The sequence below is a fragment of the Haliotis asinina genome, chromosome 6 (assembly GCF_037392515.1).
Source record: "Haliotis asinina isolate JCU_RB_2024 chromosome 6, JCU_Hal_asi_v2, whole genome shotgun sequence".
Lineage (NCBI taxonomy): Eukaryota > Metazoa > Mollusca > Gastropoda > Lepetellida > Haliotidae > Haliotis > Haliotis asinina.
Window position 1 is genome coordinate 60,782,051 of NC_090285.1, and position 12,436 is coordinate 60,794,486.

Sequence of the window (12,436 nt, forward strand, 5' to 3'; positions counted from 1 at the left end):
CATAGATACCGGTTGTCATCTAAATTTAATGAACCCCCCAAGCATGTCTGTGTTAACGGAATGAACTATCTGCAACTGATATTTCCTGCTCTTTACCAACACATGTGTCCTGACTACTTTGTTCGAGCTGACGCCACTAACTTTCGATCGTTTTGAAATGTCAGGCGGCAAGATTAAAATTGGGCTCTATGTGACATTTTATTCATGTAATCAGTTAGTAAAGAGGTCTAGTGTATAAAGGCGTGGGCGGGTCCCTTGGAATTTGTGACAAGCACCACTGCGGTTTGTGTAGCATATTAATGTACGGTACAATCCACAAGAACTGTGGCACAGACGTCCCAGCAACTCGTATTTCACATTTTTCTTGAAGTATTGTTAAATACGATTGATGATATCAAAGACGTATATTGATGATATTTAGGAGATAAACATCATGTGTTGGCCAATTTCCGGATGTTATTGAGTATTTGAAGTACGGCAATACATTTGGAACCGACGGCGTCAAATGCATTGTAAACAAAAAGGTAAACCAAAGGTTTTACTGTCTGCACTCGTTTACATCGAGTACGGATACGGCAGTGATGTGTCATCAGCTGGTCGTTTCATCTGGTTCCCATGGTAGCATCTGGAAATGCTGATTTGAGACGTCATTCTGACTTACGTCACAATATGCTTTGAATGACGTCACCACTGCTGATGACACAACAAAACAATTGTTTACGATGTTTCTACATGTCAGTGTGTCTTGTAGTTTCCAGGAATCAAATACCATTGATCATGTTTTCAACCAATCAGATTACAGAACACAGTGACTTTTGGTTACAATCATTTATAGAGAACAGGAGAAGTGTTATGAGAACAATCAGGCATATTCCTATTCACTTGTTGGTGTCTGTGGCTCTGCATCTTATGAGTTAAATGTCAGGAGGGCCATCTAGCCTGTCGCCTGGTGATTCCTCTTATCTTGCCGAAGTAGGGTAGCTTTGATCTAAGGCTTTTCTGCAGTGATCACCGAACGCTAGACCAAAATGAGACAGGAGTGAAGGGCCAGTGTGTCTTCTTTACTGGTCACTAATCGATTGACGATCATATTTCTAGTCTCTGTCACACGTGTTCTATATTAAACACCAAGGCGTCAGTGATCTAATTCTCATCTCACTAATAAGACAACCAGCTCTGTTTGCAGATGGAAGGCAGCCACCTAGTATACCTACTATACATTAAAGGGGGAATGAGCATTACAGAGCATACCTAATAAGAGCATCACCTCCCCCATCTCCAAACACACACACACGCACACACGCACACACGCACACACCACCACCAACCACCATTCACACAACACATACATACGTATCTACATATAACATTCTGTTGTATATGTTGGAATGTGGCCAACATGCTATTCCAAACTCCAAACATGCGCACCACACGCACGCACAGAGGTCTTCCACTCATATCGGGAAAGTTCAATATGATGTGAGCTGCATGAATGACAGTTTACAACGGTAGACTGGTGTGGGCGTAGATCCGACGTCAGGGGTGGCTCTGACCCGCAGTGAAATCGAAGGGACACAGAGCCTATTGATTTCCATAGAAATCTCAATATGCACTGACAAATAACTGCGTCGAAATGAGCTTCATCAAGCTGTCAAATGCTGTTGATCAATACACATACAATATAGAGCAAGTACACACCCCAACCCGTCTTCTGTACCTGTAGTGGACATGACGTATGTACTATATGGTCAGTGCTTTCTAAGAGCAGTAAACACGAAGCTCATCACAAATTGTAATGAACATTTGCTAAAGCTACCGATTGAACACACTTTGCTTCTCTCTGGTTTTTACAATACTATTTAAGTAGAATATGTTCTTGAGACTTTCATATGACAAATAGGAAACATATGGGCTTTATTTTCTAGTAAAGGGATCACACGCAGTAACCATAATCTCACACATTGGAGAATGGTAGACTTTACGAATAGATAAGATCATGAGATTTCATAACAATGCGGAAGGGTTTATCTATATTGCGTAGTGCTAAAACTTTCAATTTAAACTTTAAATATTATTAACCCTTTGATTCTATATATAGTAATTCAGTAAACGTAGAATATCCGTGATGACTTTTACACAAACAGCGTCAGTATCAGTACATTTTGTTCTATAAAGGACAATATAGACTGTTGTCTTCAGAAAACGACCTGGTTAATCTAGTATAGGTGTAGACGCTCGAAGTAAGTAAACAGACGATCTCTTTACGACTCACATAATGGTAAGGTTACGACATAAAAAGCGAAATCGTACATCAGATGTATTGAACTTTTATGAATCATTAGAAAGTGGTGTTGTCTTGAAATGCCCAGTTTATTTGTCTTGCATTTATCATTAAACCGGAATATACTCTGAAGAGCGATTTTAAAATGCCAACTGTTCTTTCAGCTGACAATAAATATATGGTTCAAATATATATGCGGTAGTAGTTGTCAGGAAGCTTGCCATGTATACGTTATTGCTTTGCTATTTGAAGTTGTTATTCTGAGGGTGTGAATGTACATAATGTTTAAACGGATGTAAGGACGTATTATACGCATGCAATATACGAAGGTATTTGAAACATCCAGAGCAACATGTGTACTCTAGTCTGAGTTAAGAATACTACCCTCTCTCCACACACACTCCATTCGTACCGAACACATAATCCAACAGTGTGTTCCTCAAGACTCTAAGGTTGTCATTTCTGTCTGGATCAGGAGCTATGGAATTCGGCACGTGGCGTTACTCGTGACGCTCGTTTGTCCGTTCTTTTCCTTCCCTTGTACGAAATACTGAGGCTTCAGTTTGACCCTTGCAGCTCCTTTGACCTTTGACTAAGAAAGAAAAAATGACTGAGTATGTTTTACGCCACACTGAGTAATATTCCAGCGATATTACGGCGGGGGACACCAGTAATTGGCTTCACACGTTGTACACATGAAAGAAATCGAATCTGGGTCTTCAGCGCGACGAGTGAACGCTTGAACCACTAGGCTACCCCACCGCACCTCGATCACTATGGACGTTTTTCTTCTGGTTGTCGATTGTCATGGTCTCTATGTAGTCAATAGTGGGCCTGTACATAGATGTAATTTGTTCCCTATTGCTGGACACTTTGAATGTTGACCTTTACTTCTACATTCACATTTCGACCATCCTCGATCTTATCAACGACCGTTTTGACTGCCATTTTCCAAAATCATTTTCCAGCCTGTACTATCCAAGTACTTGGAATAGTGACATTTAACACATTTTAGTTAAGTATTGCATAAACTCACCAGGGTTTGGTTGTATTAACTTCTGTGAAGACCTTGTTCAGACCATTCTCTATAATTTTTTCCACACACATGATTACCTCGTTTACCTTCTTCTTCTGTTTATATTGAGAGATGATAGGAAACGTTGGCCGTTTTAATGTGTGTTTTATCCAATAGAATCTGTTTCGGGAGACAATCGGATTATTATCTGGCGTTGTATATCTGTTAGGTGCACGTGCAGTGAGCCTTACAAGACCGTTATATATTTCAAAATTATGTTCGAATGTATAGAGAATGGCATGCCCCTTTAAGTTTTCATCAGAGATCTACTGTGATATGGTTTTATTTAAACTTCATGTCTGTCACCCTAGTCAACAATGCGACCCTGTGATATGTATGAGATGGTAAGTTTTCCATACAGGGAAACGTTCAAAGTGCTCCTTACAGCCCGAGAATGTGATTTCATGACACTCCCTACCATGCCTTCCAAAGAGCTTCACAATGCAGGTCCGTGATATGTCCCGCCATGATAGACTCTCAGATGGAATTAGTGCCTGTCAAAATGTCAGTTTCAATTTCGTGGCTTCACGGAGAAATCTCACGGGCATGAAATCACAATGAAAGATTGGATTTTTGGATCAAAATACCATGGAAATTATATTTATAGATTCTTTGAGGTCATATGCATATTAAGTTGTTTATTAGACACTCTGGCAGCGAACACAGTAACCTTTTTAACTTACATATTTCTGAGCAATACTGGCTCCCATAACATTGTCACATAACATGCTCACTGTTCTAAATATCATATGACACTAATACAACATTCTTACCTAATGTTTTCACTGTTCAAATGAGGTAAAAAAACTAAACTAAAACTCGAAGTAAAACAGAGGAATGACACAACATTCACAAAATACGTTCAATATTCCAGGTCTACTGAGAGACACAAAAAATACACGGAGGAATACCACTTCATGGCGGAGTCCTTCATTTACACTTAGATGTCTTCCCACAACGCTATTCAATGCTGGTGAAGAAAGCTGAAAATATTAAAGAAATGCATGAATTTTCCAGTGTTCCCCTATTTCTTTCTCTCAGTATAAAACGTGGCACTATGCTAACATTATGACCGGGTAGTTTGACTATTCCAGTTAACAATACTTTAAATGACACAACCCTATCATCTGATTTGCTGCTTCCGATTAAAAGGGCTGTGAGGTAGCCCAATGGTTCAAGTGTTCATTTTACACACCGAAGACCGGGTTCGATAGCCTACATGGACAATGTGTGAAACCCGTTTGTTGTGTTCCCCGCTGATATTTCTAAAAGTGCCGTAAAACTCTCAAAAAAAGGGATGATTACCCTTGGGATGTTTTGACTATGAAATATGATTCTTTCAAAATACTCTTTGTTTTGTTTCACCAACGTGGTGTAAGTCCAAAACCTGCATCACCCAGAGCTTCTCAATCAGCCCGGGCTTCTCACTCATGTCAGTCTGAAACACCGTGATAAAACCTAAACAATGTCCCAGTTAAACCAAACCCACTCTCTCACTCACCCACTTCCAGCGGTTTGACAGCCCCTGGCGGCCCTTGTGTTGGTGCACCGTAGCTGGCTGCTCCAGTACAAGAGGAGATGAAAATTTATAGTTTCTTTATTATCAAAAGTAAAATCGATTTTTGTTGTTCTTGTTAGCTGTTATTAACTATTGGCAAGATACAATTACAACCCTGAAGATGTCAACCTGATCCGACATCTATTTCACTATTTAATGAACTCGGGAATATTGATTCAAATATTGGAAAGGCTTTGTTACCGTAATAATTGTTTTGATAGATACTGGTACATTGTCGTTGATACATCTTGGTGTCTGACGCCTGGAATGGTCCAGTTGAACTCACAGACATTCATCCCAGGACTCTCCGCGACCAGCGTTGCTTGAGTTAAGCTGATTTGTGATATGTGCTCTTTGTGGTCTGCGATCTTTGTAGCTGTGTAATCGCAAAAGGTGTCGTTCTCACAGACGATAATGTTCGACGTCGTGGTCTTCGATTCTTGTTTAGGACAAAAACAGTTGCCCGCATGGAGTGAAGAGCACGGTCACCACACCAAAGTCCTCCCAGGCATATGTGGAATGAATTGCCGGTCACCTTCACACAACGCAGCTCTACAGGAACTCTGCCATGCTGTTGATAAAGAGCGGGACGAACCCACTTTGTGAATCATACTGCACAATTATTACGAGCCGCTAGCTGTGAATGTATCGCGTGGATCTCACAAACATACGTAGATCTGAGTTCTTTTGTTTCGTAACTGATGATTGTTAAAACATATTTAGGATTATGGTCAGACAGATTTCTCTCTGGAAGTTTCTCTACATCTCCCTTCGCCACAACATGTGCACATAACCCTTTCAGTATGACATGTGAACCACGTCCATATCTCATTTCACATCAACACTAGCACTGAAAAGGAACAAAAACAAAATGACCCAAAACAACAGCTGAAAATAAAAACAACAAACAAGCAACCCACCAACCCACCCAGGTTAATAAAGTATCGATTAACGCCCCGCCATCAATCCTCAAACGTAAACATTCTGAGTCCTATCTAACAAATAACGCTTACTCGTGATACAAGTAGAAGTATGGCCAATGTAAAGCTCAGGAAGGGCATATGGCATGTGTCGCATAACGCGTCGCAATTACCAAAACTGCTCTTTATTGGGACCCAGATCACGCGTCACTACGTGATAATTACATCGACAGTCCTCACACCCGCTAGATGTACACTATATACAACGAAAAACAACGCTTTCTACAGCCTACCGTCATCCCAGCGCATGCGCACTTGTGTGGGAGTTGGGTACAGTGATCGATATCTTTGGATTGGAGGCAGCGACAATCTCGAGCCGTGGAGGAGGTTAGCGGTGTTGGTTCTTCAACCAGGATTCTTTCTACCGAGGGGTTTGGGCGATACACTCAACGTAGAAGGTATGTGTTTACAAGTTTTATGATCATCAAGACATTCTCTTCCTTTCCCGGCATCGGTGATGGCGGTAATCTGCTTTTGGACAATTGTTATCGATACTTCGTGCATAGATTGCCGTCATCCATTAGGAGGAGCTCTCGTCTGTTACTGATCGTCTGCTTGTTCCATATTGACAGTTGATTTCACTCTTGGCTGGTAATCGAGTTGCCATCAGATGTATAAGGTCTAACATAACACTTTCATTCCGTATTCCAAGTGATGTCGGTCCTTTGTGCAGAAACGTGCAGGGCTGGAAGTTCCGATACTTTCATACCTCAAACTCCGATATAACACGCTCAGTGACAACAAGCTTTATTCTTGTATTTGTATTCTTAGAAATTTCAAATGTTGATGAACTAATACTGTTCTAAATTTGCATTGACATTCCTCCAAGCTCACACGCAATAACTACGACCAGTAATTGATATTTTGGAAGTTTTCTGACAGCATGTTTACTATGTGAAGACACATATCCATAAATATATAACTAAAAACATACATCGGATTATGTTATCCAGAATAAGTTCCACCTTCGCAATTCCGGTATCAGTTCGTCATGTGTATGACGACATTGCCGTCATCCTAACCAAGTACGGAGACATTTCCGCTTCATACGGGTGGCGGGGGCGAGGAATACAAGATAACAGATATTGATCGAGGTGCGGGGAGGGCGATATGAGCAAATATCACACGTCCTACTCGAACCATTCTAGTTGGCTTATCTCATACCGAGGTAATGACCGCAATTGTCGATCACCACATGTTGATAATAACGTTCCACACTTAACATGACATTATGTATACCGATGTACAAAATAAGACCATTTGTCAGAAATATACAACCCTGACGCCGGCGTGCCTTTATGTGTCTTTGTTGGGGCGCCTGTGTGAGTATGTATGTAATGCATTTAAAGTATGGAAAGTCCTAACCTCGCTATACATGTATTAGTAAAGTGCCCCGTTGTGACAAAATGTTTATTTTACTATAAAAGATGGACCAGATGTTTATCCTCTCAGTTTGACTTACACTCATATAGCTGGATGCACCATTTTGGAAAACACCATGAGAGACATCTAATCGATAATCTATCAGTCCTCTCCACCTGCCCATGGCACCTTCCACAAATACATACTAATTCTGGTCTCCATAATTTTATTTAGTGACGTCATAGCATTCGACGTGACGTGTCAGGCCCGAGGGAAAGTCCGTGCATGTACTGGTCTGTATAGCAATGTATCGTCGTCCACAGTGCTGCCGAGTGGTGAAGTAGTAGCATCAAGCAGCAGCTTCAAGTTTTGCTAGTACATGTACATGTCTTTGTCCTGTTTTGCGATGCCTGTTTGTATCTAGCAGCTCTACATCCATATTGGTGGTGTGAACTGTCACTAGCAAAGTCCATGTGGCAGTTACGACATGTCTGCTGGTGCATATTTGATGACAGAATTCATGACACAAATTATTATACTTGATGGGCCGTCAGTTGCGATTATGTCAAAAATCATAAAAAGAGTTTGTTGTTTGACTAGGAAATTGATGACCAGGTCATGATGAATATTAATGAGGCATATTACGAAAAAGGAGAGAGATGATTAGTTGTCATTGATAACAAACTTTCTGATTTCAAATGCTTGCTGTTCGAATCGATATTAGCTCGAACTTGTTAGAGATTTTTCCCAAGATGTCTTGTTGCTTGTCGAATGATGTCACTACTTACATCAACTGGAATCCCACATCCATGTAACTAGGATGGTATGATACATGAGTTATACTCTGTCTTACATCAGCCTCACATCTGTCGGAGTTACAGGTGACACTCGTATGGCATTGGGGAATTGTCGTCCCTTTGATATTCTTCCTCATTTGGACGTATGCCAATGTATACTTTGTCCTCTTTTCAAATATGAAAATGAACGTTCTACTGATACACACCACATTGCCGTCAATTTCCTCTGTCTGTTGTGTTGTATTGCTGTCTCCTCTCACTCAAAAGATCTGAGACATGTTCAGAGAACAAGATGGCGGACCCTTCCGGGTTCAGGGAAGTCTCATCTGTCCCAACAGAGCTATTTTCAGGGAACACGTTAACCGCCCCTCCATGCTCTGGCGAAATCACATCTCCCAATAGTCATCCTCTAAATAGTCACAGCTTTATTTGAATACAATTTCTCGTTCTTGAGCCATTCCCAAGATTCAATGTTGTTTTTTTATGTATAAGAGTTCCTGTCATTTCTACTGTCTAGATTTACATTACATTTTAGTACACACATTTCTCTCTGTCTATAACCCTGTCGCCCTGGATACAAAAGGAAGTATCCTTCGATCAAACAATTTTACCCTCGCATCATGTATCGTGCGAGTGTGAAATCAGTCTTTGAGAGCATCATTATCCTGAGCTTGAAAATATACCTGAAGCTGAAAAACTGAAGTCCTTGGTGCGTTGTGTTGTTGAGTCTTATCAGATTTGTTCTGATTATCATATCAATCAGTGAACGCGGTAATTGATGCTACACGTTTCATTTTCGACAAGAAACGTCACTTTTTACAAACCACTCTTTTATCGGAAGAAAGAGGACGATATCATCTGGAGTAGGATCTGGAATCACTTGACTGTGTTATCCTGAGAAATATACAATGCCCTAACTTTTACAGAATTCAAGAAAAGGTTTAACCGAGGTTTAACGAAACACTGTATATACTATCTGTTACGAACGCCAATTGATGTTTATTCCATTTGCAGACACATGCAAAACGCTTGCTTGTCAAACGTGTTAGAGCTATGTAGGCCACAAAAGAGATACCGGTAGTATTTGCCATAAAGATTACGTTAGGATTTGGTATACAGGCACATAACACATAGCGCAGTGGCTGAAGACTGACTGAAGGACGAGCGGTAAAATGAGCACCATCACCTGAGGTCTGTTGATGGCGTCCATTGATGGTCACTTGTTTGAATAACGTCAGCTGTTCTACTGGCTTACTGTTTATCTGCATCACAACGAAAGAGAACGTGACACAAATTACCATGAAACGCAACGCAAGCCATGACACACGTCACAAGAGACACTGATGATCGACTGAATATGTATGTGATCTGTAGTCGGTAAATCAATAGACTGGATGAAGTTCAAACGTCCTGTGAGGCAGAAAACGACGTGTTGTCGCTAAAGACATCAACGGCATATTGCACATCGATGTTTTCTTCATGGACAACATGCAATCCCAACATGAATAATCCTGAATGTTGAAAAGTTTACTGACAAAGGTGCTTGCTTAAAGACCAGGATGCTTACAGTCAGCAGCAGCAACCTCAACGACTTACACACAATTGAAGTATCCTATGATATTTATAAACAGATGATTCAGTCTAATTTTTTACACTATCTGAATGAGCTCTGCATTAATCTAACTGATTTAAAGAGACAACTCTTTTGATACAAATCATCTGAAGATGGGCCTCCTGGCGTCAAATGGTCAGGGTTCAATTTACCACATGCGTACAAGTTTAGTTACTCCGCTCAACAAAGAAAAGACATGATTCCATTCACTTCAGGAGCTGTCCTCAGTATACGCCCACTCCAGTTTTCGAACATGAATCTTGATGTATAAATAACCTCGAACTGCTTTCTCTTGTTTCAAGAAACATGAACGACAATCACTCAGTGATTGTTATTGATTCCGTTCGGCCCGCTGATGAAAGGGTCCGGCTTAGGTTAGAATCGATGAATTCATCACAGGACCCGTCTTCCTGTGTTAATCCGACCCCGTCAAATGATGCTTATTTGTCAACAGACGGGTAAGAGAGTCATGGCGGACAGAGCACCGCCTCTCTCTGCAAAGACATGATCATCTAATGGTGGGCAATTTGTCTCCATATCGATGTCATCTAGGTCGAGGTCATCATGTGCCGTTCAATATATCCAATTAGTTCTACTGCGTCATTAACGCCATTATGCTCGTACACATCGCGGATGTGTACTGTAAACAGGTGGGCTCTGGATGGAGACGTTGACGTCATCCAGCATATTATGTCATCATAGCCCTTGCTCGTTCTCCGACTTCTGATTTTCGACGCGCTTGACTCCCCACTCCCGGTTCTACTCCTCATTTTCTATGCCAAGGTTTTCATTCAAAAGTCAAATCCCCTACACACTAGGTGTTCAGTGCTTGTTTCTACGTTTCATATTTCCTACGTATTTTCCCTTACTATTATTATGTTTTACAGATTAGGATAAAATGCAGCAGAAAGGGTTTGGGTCATCCTGGGACAGTCAGGCTGGTAAGGCTCAATATCAGTACAGGACCCTCGCCCGCTCTACACGCAGCCCAGACAGCGAATGGGACTTCTCCCAGAAAACACTGCCTAGTCGAACCCACCAAGACCTTTCTGGAGAATATGAAGGTTCCTCAACACTGCAGCCTTCTGCATTACCCAGATTGTCAGAAGGGCTGTGCTCCCGGTGGAGAATCCGGGCACTCTCCTGATCAGCGCCGAGAGATCAGGAGGTACCAAACCAAGGGCACGGAGAACAATGGGAAGCCTGACGACAGTGTACTTGGGTTGCAAGCGAGACATTTCAAAGGTGAGGTCCGCATATTTTCATGCTTTTCGTGAATCTTGCCTTGACCGCACGGTATCAATTTATTCGGAACGGACCTATTGTCTCTGATCTAATCCCTTGCCAGCATGAGCATTGGCGGCTTCACACGTCGTGGCGATGGAGCATGCTGTCTGTGTTTGTCACTCTTAACCACGGAGTTGCCATTTAGATACAGTCTTCACCGTCGATACTCGCTCCTTGATGTGGAATGATGTTATGCCGCCTTTGGTAAAATACAAGCGGCATTGAGATGTATATGGGGAACTGCGGCGGGTGTGCGGGTGTTATCAGCAATCCAACTAATGCCAGTGCTGTACGCACGTCATGTGCAGCTTTTTAACTGTTGTGATTAGAATACATACCGAAACATGAGTCTCATTAAGATATTCAGACAATGACCTACATTTCCGTCGTGTTTTTCTCGTGTGAAAGTTAAAATAGACACCACAAACAACACTGGTTACACTGAATGCAAATTCCATGTTTCAGCAGAGCCTCGTTTTGAGATTTCTATGATTTCCAGGTTTCCGTTTGTCAGAGCTCGCTGTACGACGTGTTTGCAAGAAGGCGCGCAGTGTTGCAATAAATAAGTGCTTTGACGTATCGTGTCATTCTGATTATTATTTATTATCTAGTTAACTGAATTAGTCTAAAAATTCTGGACTTTTTATCGAACTATTTTGCGCAATAGGACGGAACCCAGTAAACAGGAGACGAGACTGTTCTGTTATCAATGTTTTTGCTTGATACCCAGCAACCTATGCTATCGTAAAAGGATCTAGTTGTTGCTGTTAATCATCCTACCTCAATTGCGTACGTCTTTATGAAACTGTCAGTCCTTGGTTTACCTGGCCCAGATTCGAAAGGGTCTTATACCTGAAATACTTCTGGCATTTACTCACATTTACCTCAGCGTCACCAACTACACACCACTCTTCACGTCCACCGCATGTCTCCAGCCACCGCTGCGTCCCACAGCCAATGACCGGGCACATTCTCTACTACTCAGCCTCTCACGGGCCAGTATAACCACCAACCACCCCCAATCCAACCACTATCAAACTCTCTTAGCAATAATACCACTCCACCAGTACTTCTCTTTGCGAAGCCAGAGTTTTGAATGGGTCGGTCAGTCAATATTGATCACAGAGTACGTATCTGCTGTCAATTGCCCACACTTACTGCCAGTGGTCATTACAGGTGGCATAGAGCTGGGACTGATATTGACACAAAGTAAAAGTAGTACTAAGTGCAGATAACCATGGAACGGAATTACCAACTGATACACTATCAGGACAAAGATGTCAAGCTCAAGAGTACCGATTGAGTATGATTGTTAGATTTCCTTGGTAATGAACGACCATTGTCAGTATTGCTAGTAATGGTGGTACTGTTATCACATTTGTGAACTTTTCCATTGATTTGATGCCTCTGACGTCTCTGTGAGTTCAAACACCTTGTATGCGTGCTAATGCTTTCCAGTATTAGCTGGTGCTGCACCTTTGACA

General features: G+C 41.6%; 1 protein-coding gene across 1 annotated transcript in view; it reads left to right on the forward strand.

The window, feature by feature from the left end:
* Positions 1-6,158: 6,158 nt before the first annotated feature.
* The window catches only part of LOC137287112 (uncharacterized), a 39,379-nt gene continuing 33,101 nt past the window's right edge, over positions 6,159-12,436 (forward strand). Inside the window, exon 1 of the mRNA XM_067819248.1 lies at positions 6,159-6,292. The gene's annotated coding sequence lies outside the window, so the exon portion shown is untranslated. The remainder of the gene's footprint in view (positions 6,293-12,436) is intronic.